This window comes from Vicugna pacos, chromosome 27 (assembly GCF_048564905.1).
Source record: "Vicugna pacos chromosome 27, VicPac4, whole genome shotgun sequence".
NCBI lineage: Eukaryota > Metazoa > Chordata > Mammalia > Artiodactyla > Camelidae > Vicugna > Vicugna pacos.
Genome location: NC_133013.1, coordinates 6,783,674 through 6,796,487, shown reverse-complemented (window position 1 = coordinate 6,796,487; position 12,814 = coordinate 6,783,674). Strand labels below are relative to the sequence as shown.

At 43.8% G+C, this 12,814-nt stretch overlaps 1 pseudogene; it reads left to right on the top strand.

The window, feature by feature from the left end:
- Positions 1–3,886: 3,886 nt before the first annotated feature.
- LOC140689646 (large ribosomal subunit protein P1 pseudogene) lies at positions 3,887–5,530 on the top strand (annotated as a pseudogene).
- The last annotated feature ends 7,284 nt before the right edge of the window (positions 5,531–12,814 follow it).

The following is a 12,814-nucleotide window of genomic DNA, read 5'->3' as shown; positions in this document are numbered from 1 at the left end:
TACAGGCTGAATCCCATCACTCTGCTGAGAGAAAACCTCTGAGGGGCCGGGGTACAAGGCAGTAAAGCGTGACGGCAGGAAGGAGGAGGAGGCCCTGAGGGGAGGCCCGCTATCCGGAGAAGTCAGATTCAAAGTGAAAGCAGAGCGAAGAGAGAAAACACCCACCAAGCCTGGTCAAATCTACACTCACAGCATTATAGCTAATGCCACTCAGAGCGTCTCCTTTCTAAACAGAGGAGTGTGGATTGTAAACGCTGGTTGTGCCGCATGGTAGCTGAGACAACTTACCAGAAAACCAGCTGCATTTTCTCCAGTTTAGTGTTTGATTATGTGAGTCACAATTAGAACTTACAAATTACAAAGAAAAAGATGATTTCATATTTTCTTAAATGTAATAAAAAGTTTCCTGTTTTTAATCAAAGTCAATGCATTCAAAGTGACTATTACTCTATCTGATTTGTAGTTATTTCTCCATGTGTTGTTATGACCAGTTGGAGAAGTAGCTCTAAGAAGAGGGATCCAAAGAGGAGCTCGTGCACTTCTTCCTCAGCACTTCTGCTTCAGTGGAGGTGAGCCAGAGAAGGGACCATTACTGACATATAGTCATAACTTCTATGGGCGGTTTGAACTTGTTAAAAGTTGTAACTAGGATATTCTGTTCAAATTCTCCCCAGCCCATGTATCCAGAGTTCATCACAAGAGTGTTGACTAACCAGCTCCAAAGTTCCTGAAGGCCCACCAGTCAGAATGGCCATCATTCAAAAGTCCACAAGTGACAAATGCTGGAGAGGCTGTGGAGAAAAGGGAACCCTCCTACACTGCTGGTGGGAATGCAGGTTGGTGCAGCCACTGTGGAAAACAGTATGGAGATTCCTCAAAACACTAGGAATAGACTTACCATATGACCCAATAATCCCGCTCCTGGGCATACATCCAGAAGGAACCCTACTTCAAAAAGACACCTGCACCTCAATATTCATAGCAGCACTATTTACAGCAGCCAAGACATGGAAACAGCCTAAATGTCCATCAACAGATGACTGGATAAAGAAGTGGTATATTTATACAATGGAATACTCTTCAGCCATAAAACTGACAACATAACGCCATTTGCAGCAACATGGATGTCCCTGGAGAATGTCATTCTAAGTGAAGTAAGCCAGAAAGAGAAAGAAAAATACCATATGAGATCGCTCATATGTGGAACAAGAAAGAAAGAAAGAAAGAAAGAAAGAAAGAAAGAAAGAAAGAAAGAAAGAAAGAAAGAAAGGAAAGGGACTAAGAAAGAAAGAAAGAAAGAAAAAAGAAGAAAAAGACAGTAAGACAGAGAAGTAGAATGGTCTGTCCACGGTGCCCTAAAGTGAAAAAGAACCTGTAGAGAAATTCGGAAGCAGAGTACTATCCATCTGCTTAGTTTTTATTCTTCCAAAACAGGATCTGAGTGCCCAAGATGTGCCAGACACTGAGGACTAGGGGGCGTGATGCCAACAAGCCAGGTCAGAAGCAGTCCGGTGGCTGGATACGTGGGCTGGAGAAAATTTGAACAGAAAAGACTTGAACCCAGGATCAAGAGATCTGACTTAACTGCAAGTCCTTAGGCTTTGAAACTGTGTCACCTGTTAAATGGCCACCCTTTCCTGTCCCTCCGAACACTCAGACTACTTGAAAATTTTCCTCTGAATGCCCTTGCATGGTTGCATGTGAAACCCCATTCCCCCTTCACTTTAATTGAATGATATTCCTTTCACCAACTCTGTCTGCCTGACAAGTTCCCACTCATCTTTCAGGACATAACACCTAAATTTCAGCCTCTGGGAAGTTTTCTCCTGACTCTCAGCAGGCAGGCCCTCCCTCCTCTGCCTCACCAGATATGGAACGTTCCTCTGATGGTCTTTTCCCCCGCTGGGCTGGAGGCTTCCAAAAGGCAGGCATTGTGATCTGTTTGTCTTAGCCTCCTCAGCATATGGCACAGCTTCTGGAACAAAACAGATCGTATCAGGAGGTGAGACAGTGAACAAGGATGGTAAGAGCAAACTCCAAGCAAAATAAGGAATGCCACGCTCCCTAATTCTGAGAGTTTTATAGCATGTGAGAATGCCTCAAGTACAAAATCCCACACAATTATTAGCAAACAACTGCATATTTTGTGCCCATATATAGTAAGCATAGAGTGTGCGCTGTTAGGTACCAAGCCAAGGGTAGATGGTGTGTGCTTCTTGTGACTTTATTAAAAGGCTTTCCAGAAGAAAAAAAAATCCTGTCTCTTCATTTTAAATATATTCTCATGGAGACTTCAATTTCCCTGGAATTTAGATTAATAATTCCAGTAATACAATATGTGTCAAACATCACAACGTCTAAAAGAGATTAAATAACTTGCCTTGACACGTAAAAAGAAGAGATTGATGAAAAAAAATCTCTGGAAAGAGATTTTGATACCAAATTAAGATTTCAAAGGAAGTTGATAAACAGCAGCTTAAGAATTGGCGTATTTCCCTATGAATCCGTGTTCAGGCACGGCCTCCAAAACACCATGTGGCTGGGATTCTCCTTGTGTCCCCGCCCCTCGGCACTTGAATTCTGACTTGGTCTCTGTACCCGCTCCTCACATGTACAAGTCTGGTCTTGCTTAGAGCTCTCTAGGCTTTTAAATATATTCTTTGTTCCCATTATTGCGTACATTTCTGCTAGTTGGGTTCTGAGATGTAACTTCTTACAGCAGTTCTCATTTTGTTCAAGCTACTTTTCCTCAGGCTACTTTAGATAAATCCCCTGCCCAGGACCCTCCGACCTCAGGGTTTATCTTTTGCTCAGTCAGAGCCCAGCAGCTTATGAAATGTGACATATGGTGTCATCAGAGTGCCCACAGCTCTGAACCCAATGCCGGGCAGCTTGAGGGTACTCAATAAATACATGTGAAATGTACTAATTGTGTATTTGTTTCTTATCTATAGTGTGACTGTAGCTTTTGTCATATTGAGCCCGAGATAATAGAAAAAAAATCAATGAAATGAGATTTTAAGTCAGGATAAGGAACACACACACACACACACACAAAGGCAGAATGAAATTTAGGAGCAAATCCATGGGGCACTGTGGAGTAAGAAAGGAAAAAGGAACAAGAGTAAAAATAAGACGCAAGAGGTGGATTTGAGGAAAACTATTGAAAATTAATTTCCGGGCCCCTTAGTTCCATTGCACAGATGAAGAAACTGAGACACAGAGAGGTAAACATCATTGTGGCAGGCAGAATAATGTGCACCCCCTACCCTTGATGTCCAGGCTCTAAGGTCTGAAACCTGCAAATGTTACCTTACATGGCAAAAAGGATTCTGTAGATGTGATCAAGTTTACAGACTTTGAGATAAAAAGTATTCTGGATTTTCCAACTGAGCCCAATGTCTTCATTGGAGTCTTTAATAAATGGGAGATATTGAAAGTGGAGGGTTGAAGAGATGAAACAGAAGAAGAGGAGAAATTAGAAGTATGGGAGGAATGAGACTCACAGTTGTGGGTATTAAAGATAGATGAAAAGGGACCACAAGCCAAGGAAGGTAAGTAGCCTCTAAATGTGGGCGATAGCGCTCAGCTAACAGCCAGCAACACAATGGGCACTCAGTCCTACAGCCACCAGGAACTGAATTCAGTCAACAACACAAATGAGCATGGAGTTGGATCCTGAAAGGAATCCCAAGAGCCCCCTGAAAGGGACGCAGCTGTGCTCACACCTTGTTTTCAGCCTAGTAAGGCCAGTAAGCAGCCTGACTTATGCCCTGCAGAGCTGTAACATAGTAAGTCTGTGTTGTTTTAAGCTGCTTAGTTTATGGGAACTTGTCACACCCATAATAGAAAAATTAAGGCAATCATATCTAGACCAAAGACTACCATGCTGAACAAAGGTAAGCCTAGAACTCTGAGCTCCTGACTACTAGCCCACCTTGGATGAAAGGGTGGCTCAAAAGTGATAAGAAATCTATAGCAAAGGAAGTACCCAAACATGGAGGTTTGATAAATCAAAAACCAGACAAGCAATTCAGAATAAAAGTCAAAGAAAAACCAGTAACTAAAGCAACAAATAACCAGCAACCAGAGTCAAAGCCTTTGCCAGATCAGTACACGCTTCTACATGTGCTTCTTCTTCAGCAAGAAAAAGGGCAGACAACCTAGAACATGACTAGTACATAGCACACAGAAAAAGCAATATTCAGTGGAAATTTATAATATTAAGTTATATAAAAAATGAATGAAAATTAGTAATTTAATGGTCTAACTTTAGAATTTGGAACAAAAAAAGAACAAAATAAACCCCAAGAAAGTATAATTAAAGATATACTAAACAGAGAAGCAAAATTAATAAACTAAAGGACAATATGGAGAGAACCAACAAAGCCAAAACTGGCTGTTTGAGAGCTCTGCCCCTGCATGAATACAGATGAAGCATAATTATAAAGGAATTTAGTGTTCACTTAGCCAAGAATCATGGCACACGCACTGATGTCACTGAAAAAAAAAGAGTACATTCCAACCTTTGCAATAAGTAACATACACTTGTTTCTCCTTGTTTTCCCTGAGTGCCTCCTGCAGTCTCTAAGAGCAGGCTTCACGGCCACGCAGTGTCACACGCAAGGTTAATTTGGTTGGGGCTGTGGTGACATCCGTGCAGTGAATAATGCTATTTACACATCTGTGTGAGACGGACGTGAATGACGCAGCCCGCAATAGGGCTGCCTCTGAATGACATGGAGCTGTGCTTTGCTGAGGTGTAAGAACGTCACATGTTGCATGAGCCCCTTCTCCTTAGATGGAAGCTTCCAGGTCAAAGGTGAAGACTCCGAGGACCTGTTTACATAGGATTACGGGATGTTAAGGTTTGAGTCTTCTGGTTGTTTAAAATAATGGATTGAATGATCACTTTGGTTTTTTTTTTTTTAATCCCTGTACTCTGTTGATCTATTTGACTCAAAAATACAGGTTATTTGGGTATCTTTAAAACTCAGCTTATACCAACTTCAACACAACAAAGGACCGTTTTTCCTCGGCTGCGGCCAAGGTGCTCCGTCCTCCTGAGGGAGCCAAGGCGGCGGTGGGGTGAGGCCCCCACGTCACCCGGCGCCCAGCACTGCGCCCGCCCCGCCGCGCCCGCCCGGAGCTCTCCGCGCCCGGCCTCGCGCCGCCAGCTCGCCTGCATCTGCTTGGCCCTCGTCCTGCGCGACAATGAGGTGACGGTCACGGAGGACACGATCAATGCCCTCATTAAAGCAGCCGGTGTCAAACCTTTCTGGCGGGGCCTGTTTGCAAAGGCGCTGGACAGTGTCATCACCGGCGGCCGCATCTGCAACGTGGGGGCCGCTGCACCCCCCCCCACACTCCCCCAACCCCCAACCCCCACCCCCTCACACCCCCCACCCCCCACCCCCCAACCCCCGCAGCCGGCGCCACCCTCGCTGAGGAGGAGAAAGCGGAAGCAAAGAAAGACGGATTCGGATCCCAGGAGATTGATGATGACATGGGCTTTGGGCTTTTTGACTAAACTTTTGCAGGAACATATTCAATAAAAAGCTGAGCTCTTTGCTGCTGTTGGTCTTGCTGGAAAAAAAAAAAAAGTAACAGCAACAACGGACCTGAAGCCCGCTTAGCCATAGTGCGGATGTAAAATAAGAGGGGGTAACTTACCAGTTTATCGTCTAATGTGAGACTCACTCAGCTCTCTTTGTGTGGACGGATGTGATGCTGATGGAAAAGGCGGCTTCAGAGCGGGGTAATTAACTGGCTCAGATGGAAGGGACGAGGGACATCTAAGCAGTCAGACCTACAGCCTCCTGCCGCTCTGATTCAGTGATGCCTTGCAGCGCTGCCCGAAGGGTGGAGTGTGACTCTGAGAAAAGCAAGCCCCAGACACTTTCTAACTCAAGTGTCTGGATTAGAAGAGCTGTGATTCTGCATTTCTGTTGCTGCCTTGTGCCTACGTGTTTGCACTCAGAAGATAAAAAGAACATGTCATAGAGTCTCTGCAAATGGAACACAGGAAGGATAAATTATCTTAATTATTTATTTACTGAAAATATGTACAGCCACGGGGAAGACTTACCTTTTCCTCCACCCTGTGGGCCTTTTCAGCTCAGGCTCACTTGCTGCCCAAGAGAGGCACTTTCGGCTTTTTTCTTCTTTTTTTTGTTACAAAACTCAGCTATTTCCCTCACATATTACCATTTTGAAAATTTTTTTTGAAACAATAGATGGTGTTGGCTCCTAACAAGACAACAGCTTTTGCCTCTGAACTAGACATTCCCCTCCATACCCCTGAATTTAAAGTTCTTCTTGTTACCAATAGCCTCTGTTTCAAAACTGCTCATTACCTTGAATAGATGGTGGCATATAGTACATCACAGTGCTGAGATTCTCTCTCTTTGCTGTCAAATAAAACCAAAATGAATCAACAGTTTCATATTTTAGAGACTCGGAGAGCATAAGGTGGTCCTGTCCCAGTGCCAGAATAACAGCCCCGTAAAAGCATTTAAGAATTTTATTCTTCCCAAGACATGAAAACGGAACCCACCTTAGCTTTCATCTGAGTTATGCACACCCAGTGAATGGAAGGTAGACCACTCAACTAAAACAGAAAGTTAAGTAGGGAGGTCTGGAGATCAGGAGAAAAGTGCAGGCTAAAATATACATTTAAAAGCCATCATTATAAAGATGGTGTTGAAGTGCTGAGAAACTGATGTCACCTCTCCCATAGGTAGAGAAGGTGGCGCAAGATGAGGAGGAAATCACAAAGGAGGCTGTGAGATGGAGTGGCCTGTGGGGTGGAAGAAAGGGCAGATGAAAACAGAATCTTGTGGTTCTCCAATGTCTAACATCTTACCCGGCAGAGATAAAATGGGTGCCCCCGGAGATGAGTATGACATTTGGGTAGCTCCCATTTTCTGGCAATTATGAATAAAGCCTTTATAATTTTTATATAGGTTTTTCTGTGAATTGACAATTCCCATTTCCCTTTAGTAATATCTAGGGCTGGGCTTGACGGGTCATATAGCAAGGGTATGTTTAATTTTTTTAAAAACTGCTGTGCCTTTTGTCAAAGCGGCTGTGCTCTTTCTTCATTCTCACCAGCAACGTATGGGAGTCCCATGTGCCCCAGCACTTTCACTTTCAGTGTTTCATTAGTAGTAGTGGTGGTGGCAGTATTCTAACCATTCTAGTGGGTACGTAGTGCTAGGTCATTACCATTTACTTTGCATTTCCCTAATGACTAAAGATATTTAGCATCTTTTCGTGTGACTCTTCTCTGGACTTTCAGCTCCACTAGCACGCAGTTTACATGTTGATGCTGACCACTGTACCCTCAGCTCTCACTTCTCGGGTACATATTGCTTTTCAAAAAGTTCTTGTTAAACGAAAGAACAGGAGAACCACAAGAAGTTATAGAATCCAGTCTTTACTCCCGGTCTTGCTAGCCTCCATAAAAGTCAGAGAAAATGAAAAGACAGGAAGTAAAAGGAATGCCTAAATTACAAGAATTCCTCGTAATTCTAGAGTCAGGGCAAGAATGGAACCCCGGAGGCAGGCTGTGGTCACCGCTGCCACACCAGAAAACGCCCATCTGAGCTGGAGACAGGAAGAAGGGCTCAGAGGTGCTCAGCATCCCAAACGAGGAGGTGCACGTGACAAACAGTCTGGCTCCAGCAACATCAATATCACTCTCTCAGAGACCAGTCAGGTACGAGACCCCTCGCCCCCTCCGTCTCCACTTCCTCCTCCTTCTCTTCCACTTCATCATCACATCTCTGGAGCAATTATGCTGTGCCAGCATGTTCCAGAAGCACTTTGCGGGAGGTGTGTCACACAGTCCTCACAGCAGCTCTGAGGACCTTGTAATACTATTGTTTCCATTTTGTAAATAACTAACTGGTGCTTACAGCCCGCTGGAGGTCATAGCTGACCTTCACAGCTGGTTTCATGACTGGGCCTCAAAGTCTGCCCTGTTGGACAGCGAAGCCCCTGCTGCTGTGCTCTGCGCAGCCGCCTGCTCAGTGAGGTTTCTTTGCTGTCTCTTCCAACAAGATTCATTCTACAGTAATCTACTTCCACTTTGTCCATTTCCTTGGATGTGAGGCCCTCAGGCCAGCCTATTGCACAGATCAATCAGGTAATGTGATTTCGGGGACACTGGGGAGGCCCAGATGGCCTAAATTCTCTCTGATGCAATGATCAATAAATATTTCATCCTTTAACTTAAGAGTTTGGGCTGCAAGGTTGCCAAAGAAAGATAATGTTTTAGTAGCTTATAAAGTTAATCTGGGTGGGAAAAACCTGAGAGAAGGTTTTGATGGAAGGAGGGGGAAAAAGAAACATGAGAACAGTGAGTACTTGAGAAGACAGAGGTAAAGGAGAAAAGATACAAACTAGAGCGACTAGGGGAACCAAAGATAGAGTGCTTGATATGCATTTAGTCAATAAAAATAAATAAAAAGTCACCTGGAGCCACTGCCCAAGTTTGCCCGCTGGGAGCTCTGGCCTTTCTTGTGCTCAGCGTTCTTCCTGGCAGAGGGGCAGGCTGAGGAGTTCCCCGCATCGCTCTGTCCTTCACCTTCATCAACGGGGGAGCCCTGGTGGGTGGAGACTCTCCTCCAGCATGAAGGCTAAGGAAGTAACTGCCAGGCGATCCCCCCACTTGCATCGGCTTTGATTCCACTGAGCCGAATGTCATCCTGCTCAAAGAGACCATCAAATGGTTTCTGAGCAGCTTGAGGTTCAATAAAGTGCAACACATTTTTTCTCCAGCACTTTGCCCTTAGTCTTTGTGACCAAACAGCCAAAGTAAAACTCATTTGTGGAACTGGGTAAAACAGAGAAATGAAGACACAGAGCGTGGTTGGCCAGGCCAAGTCCCTCACCTACCACAGTTTGTGTTTGAGGCTCTTGTGGATGAAGCAGGGATACCAGGAGGCACAGACAGTCTATATGGTGGGGAGACTGTGATGACAGTGGGTCGTGGGTGTGACCAGGAAGAAGAGCAGAAAAGCTTGGGAATGGACTAGAGACAAACTAGGAGCTTCTACACCTCCCACTCCTAATTCCTTCCACACTGGAATTGAACACTGACTCATCCAGACCCTTTTTCATGCAGGCTGCTCTGTCCACTTCTTGTATTTACAGGGACAGATGATATGACCAGGAGTGGTGATGCAGTTAACCAGGAGTGGAAACTGGAGGGTGAAGTTTGGAGAAGAAAATGAGTTTTGCATTATGTATACTGTGAATTTCTGGTAGGTAATTCATGTGAAGATGTCCAGTGGGGACATGAGTCTAGAAATTAAAAGAAGTACATGGGGCTGGACCCAGAGATTTCAGAGTTATCAGCAAGTGGGTTGCAACCAAAATCAGTCCAGTGCAGCTCTTATTCAGGAACCAGTCACCCTTGCTCACCTTGCTGAGTTTGCCACACACTGGACTTGATTATGCTCCAGTTCCTGGGTCTGGATCCCTGCCCTATTCACAACTCCTCAGCTCCTCTTTTGGTCCCTTACATCATTATTCTAAGACTGAGAAACCCTCCCTTGCTCTTTTGGTACCTTCCCATCTGCCCCTTAACACTGCCCTATATGAGACAAAGATTGACCCCCCCTTGCTTGTGCCTGGTGTATTTGCCCATCACTACAGTGTGGGCACTTTCTGGCCTTTGCTGTGCCAGAGGAGAGTTTCATTGATCTCCAAACCTCATGCAGAGGTTGCATGTCCCATCTGGGCATCACTGCTAGAGCCACTTGTGAGACCATCCCAGAGGTCCATCGCTATAGCTGTCTGACCTCCAATTCTATGTTCACCAAGCTGCCATGTAGTGAACACATTGATTTTCCTGGATCCATCTCATCTGGTCTCTTCTTAGTCTTTTTTCTGCCTCTCTAAACAGCATGCGTTAGCATCCACCCAAACTCATCTATTCTCATTGCCTTGGCTCCAAGTCTGCGTCCCACTTCCTCTGTGACTGGAAAGCTGCTTCTTCTCCTTTGGGATTCTGATAAACCTACCCAGCTCTTTCATGTATGACTACAACGTTAGGTTGGAGTTCCTGGGAAACAGACCCTCAGCTGGAGATCCACGGGCGGGAGGCTTATTGGGAGCACTCAACAGAGCAACGCTGGTCAGGAAGTGAGGGGAGCAGGACTGGCTGGGCAGAGGGAGAAGCTGAACTGTGTTGCTTTTGCACCCGGGGTCTTAGCCAGTCCTACATGGGCTCTGAAGCTGGATGGCACATCAAAGTTACCTTGAATTGGGGCAAAAGAATCAGGCCTTTAAGACTCCCCACCAACCAGTCATTGGACAGAGGCTGCTTCTGGGAGTGGTGAAACACCTTGGGCAAACAGTTCCTTTCAGCTAAGACCCATTACAGGGAGAGGAACCCTCTGCTGCCAGACAGAAGCACTGGTGCCCAGGGTTCAGTCCTAAACAGAGATCCGGGTGCCCTGCTCCACCCACCACGTCTGTCACTAACTGACAAAGCCAGCCCCACTCCTCCTTTATTTTAAACAAGTGCAGACTAGCTTCGTGCCTCTCCTTCTCCGTCAAGTACAGACACCTTACTTAAATACGCAGTTGTTACCAGCTGTGTGTTGCAGCCCTCACGACCGCCGTGTACAAAACAAGACCTGCAGCACCGAGTGATTCCACGGATGTGAGTGGGTAAGCTATTAAGCTCTCATGGCTGCTTTATTCTGAACCGTTCTAGCCCACTGGGAACTCTGTGTGCTGTTAACGTAGCCGGCTGTAACAGATACATCCCATCCATTACATCCAGTTTAGTACTTGGTTAATATACTTTAATAATAATAATAATAATAATTAATAATAATAATAACAACAATAACAATAACAACAACTTCAGGGACCTTAAAACTCTACCACCAAACACATTGATATTGTGCATGAAAATTTTTAACTAATTTTGCAGTGTGAGAAGAAAAGGTTACACCCTCTATGAAACAACTACTTATCCAAAATTCTGAGTAAGAAACAATGTTCCTCAAATATACACCATAAACACCAGGAAAAAACGTGCCACACTTATTGTCAGGAAACCTAGATTTGAGATCAAGTTACGCATACTTGCTCGCTGTGTGATCTTGTACAAAGTAAAACCCGTTTTGAACCTAAATTATTCTTATCTGTAAAATGGTAAGGATAATAATGATGAAATCAACCTCACAAAGTTAACTGAAAAGTTGAATAGTATAAACAATAACAAAATTAATATTAATTTTTAACAAAATTAATTGATTAATTGCTTGCTAATCATTCTGCTAATTGCACTACATGTATTTTCGTATTTTAAGCCTTAGTATAACTCTAAGAAGTACATACTGTTATTCTTTCTACTTTAAGGAATAAGCAAAGTGAAACCTGCAAAGGTTACATAGCTTCCCCAAGGCCACACAGCTAGTGCCCACCGGGGCTGTCTCGTTCCAGAGACCGTGATTTAATTCTCTTCTATGATCCTTCAGTAAAACGTACCTGAAAGTATTTTAAAGCTGGCAAAGCCTCATTTTAAATGCTCCTTTGTGTTGTCTTTTGTCTTTGTTGAGCTCCTTTTGTCCCTGGGCCTGTCTCTATGGTGAGAAGGTAATTCGTGGAGGTTCTGTGTTGTCTGTCACCTTGTCTGGTCAGTCCATTCTGGAGCTTTATCCTGGTTAAGAGGCAAAGGTGGTGACAGCATTTTCTGGCACTGAAAGGACATGAAAGTTGAACTCACATTTCCTGGCACTATCTGATGGCGAAGTCATTCCCAAAGTCCAATGAATCAACTCTAAACATAAGCTTTAGCACCATTTAGTAATTCTTATAAGACTGAGGACACATCGCATTTTTTAAAGTGATACTTCTCACTAATTTATTTGTATGTTGGTGAACATCCAATGATATGAACATCTTACCCCTTTTTGTAAATTCAGAAAGGCGCTACTCTCTAAATATACTTTATTATTCCAGTGATGTAATGGGAAATCTCAGCCTCATTCCTTTTTCAATTACTTTATTTCACTGTGCCAAAAAAAAAATATTTTTCAAAGTGTATCAGAACTCAGTCCAAAATACTAGCTATTCACATGTAAAAATTGGGTTGAGAGGATTTAAAAAAAAATTGAGTTACATTTTTTAAGATGCAAAAAAATTTAATTGCTCACTTTATTTTTCCAAGGTCTCTGAAAACTCACAAGAGGGGCTACACAGATTCTGGACTTTATAAAAGAAATTAACTTCCCAGATTAATATATTGTTTGCCAAGTTTCAGTTTAGAGTGAATTTTTATAACCAAGTTATAAAACTCCTGAAAAGACCATGGGGACTAGGCATGGAAAAGCTCAGAGAAGTCCAGTGTATCTGATAATAACCTAAGAGCCAAAAACACGTGAGATTGCTCTCCCAGATGGTGAAAGAGGGACAGAGTCAGCTCACATGGTAAAATAAATGATGTATTTTATAGTGCTCATATATTTTGGAAGGCAGGCCATAGGGTATTCTGTAAAACTTTATTTGGATCTGTGGGGGAATAAATGACTCATTGGCTGGTAATGGGATACAGAGCTCTCTGCTTTGGGGCCACCAACACAAATCTTCCCTGGAAAGAGAGTGAGAGAAAACTGTTACAATGGATCAACTTTTGTTTAATCCCCACTCACCACCCACCCCTGCACTCTGCATACCCCGTGACTTGCCCCGTCCTCCCATCTTACAGCTGAAAAACCTCCCATTTATAATTGAAAGATACATACATGTTCAATAAACTAAAAGTTGATGATTCTCATTTATTTTATCTCTA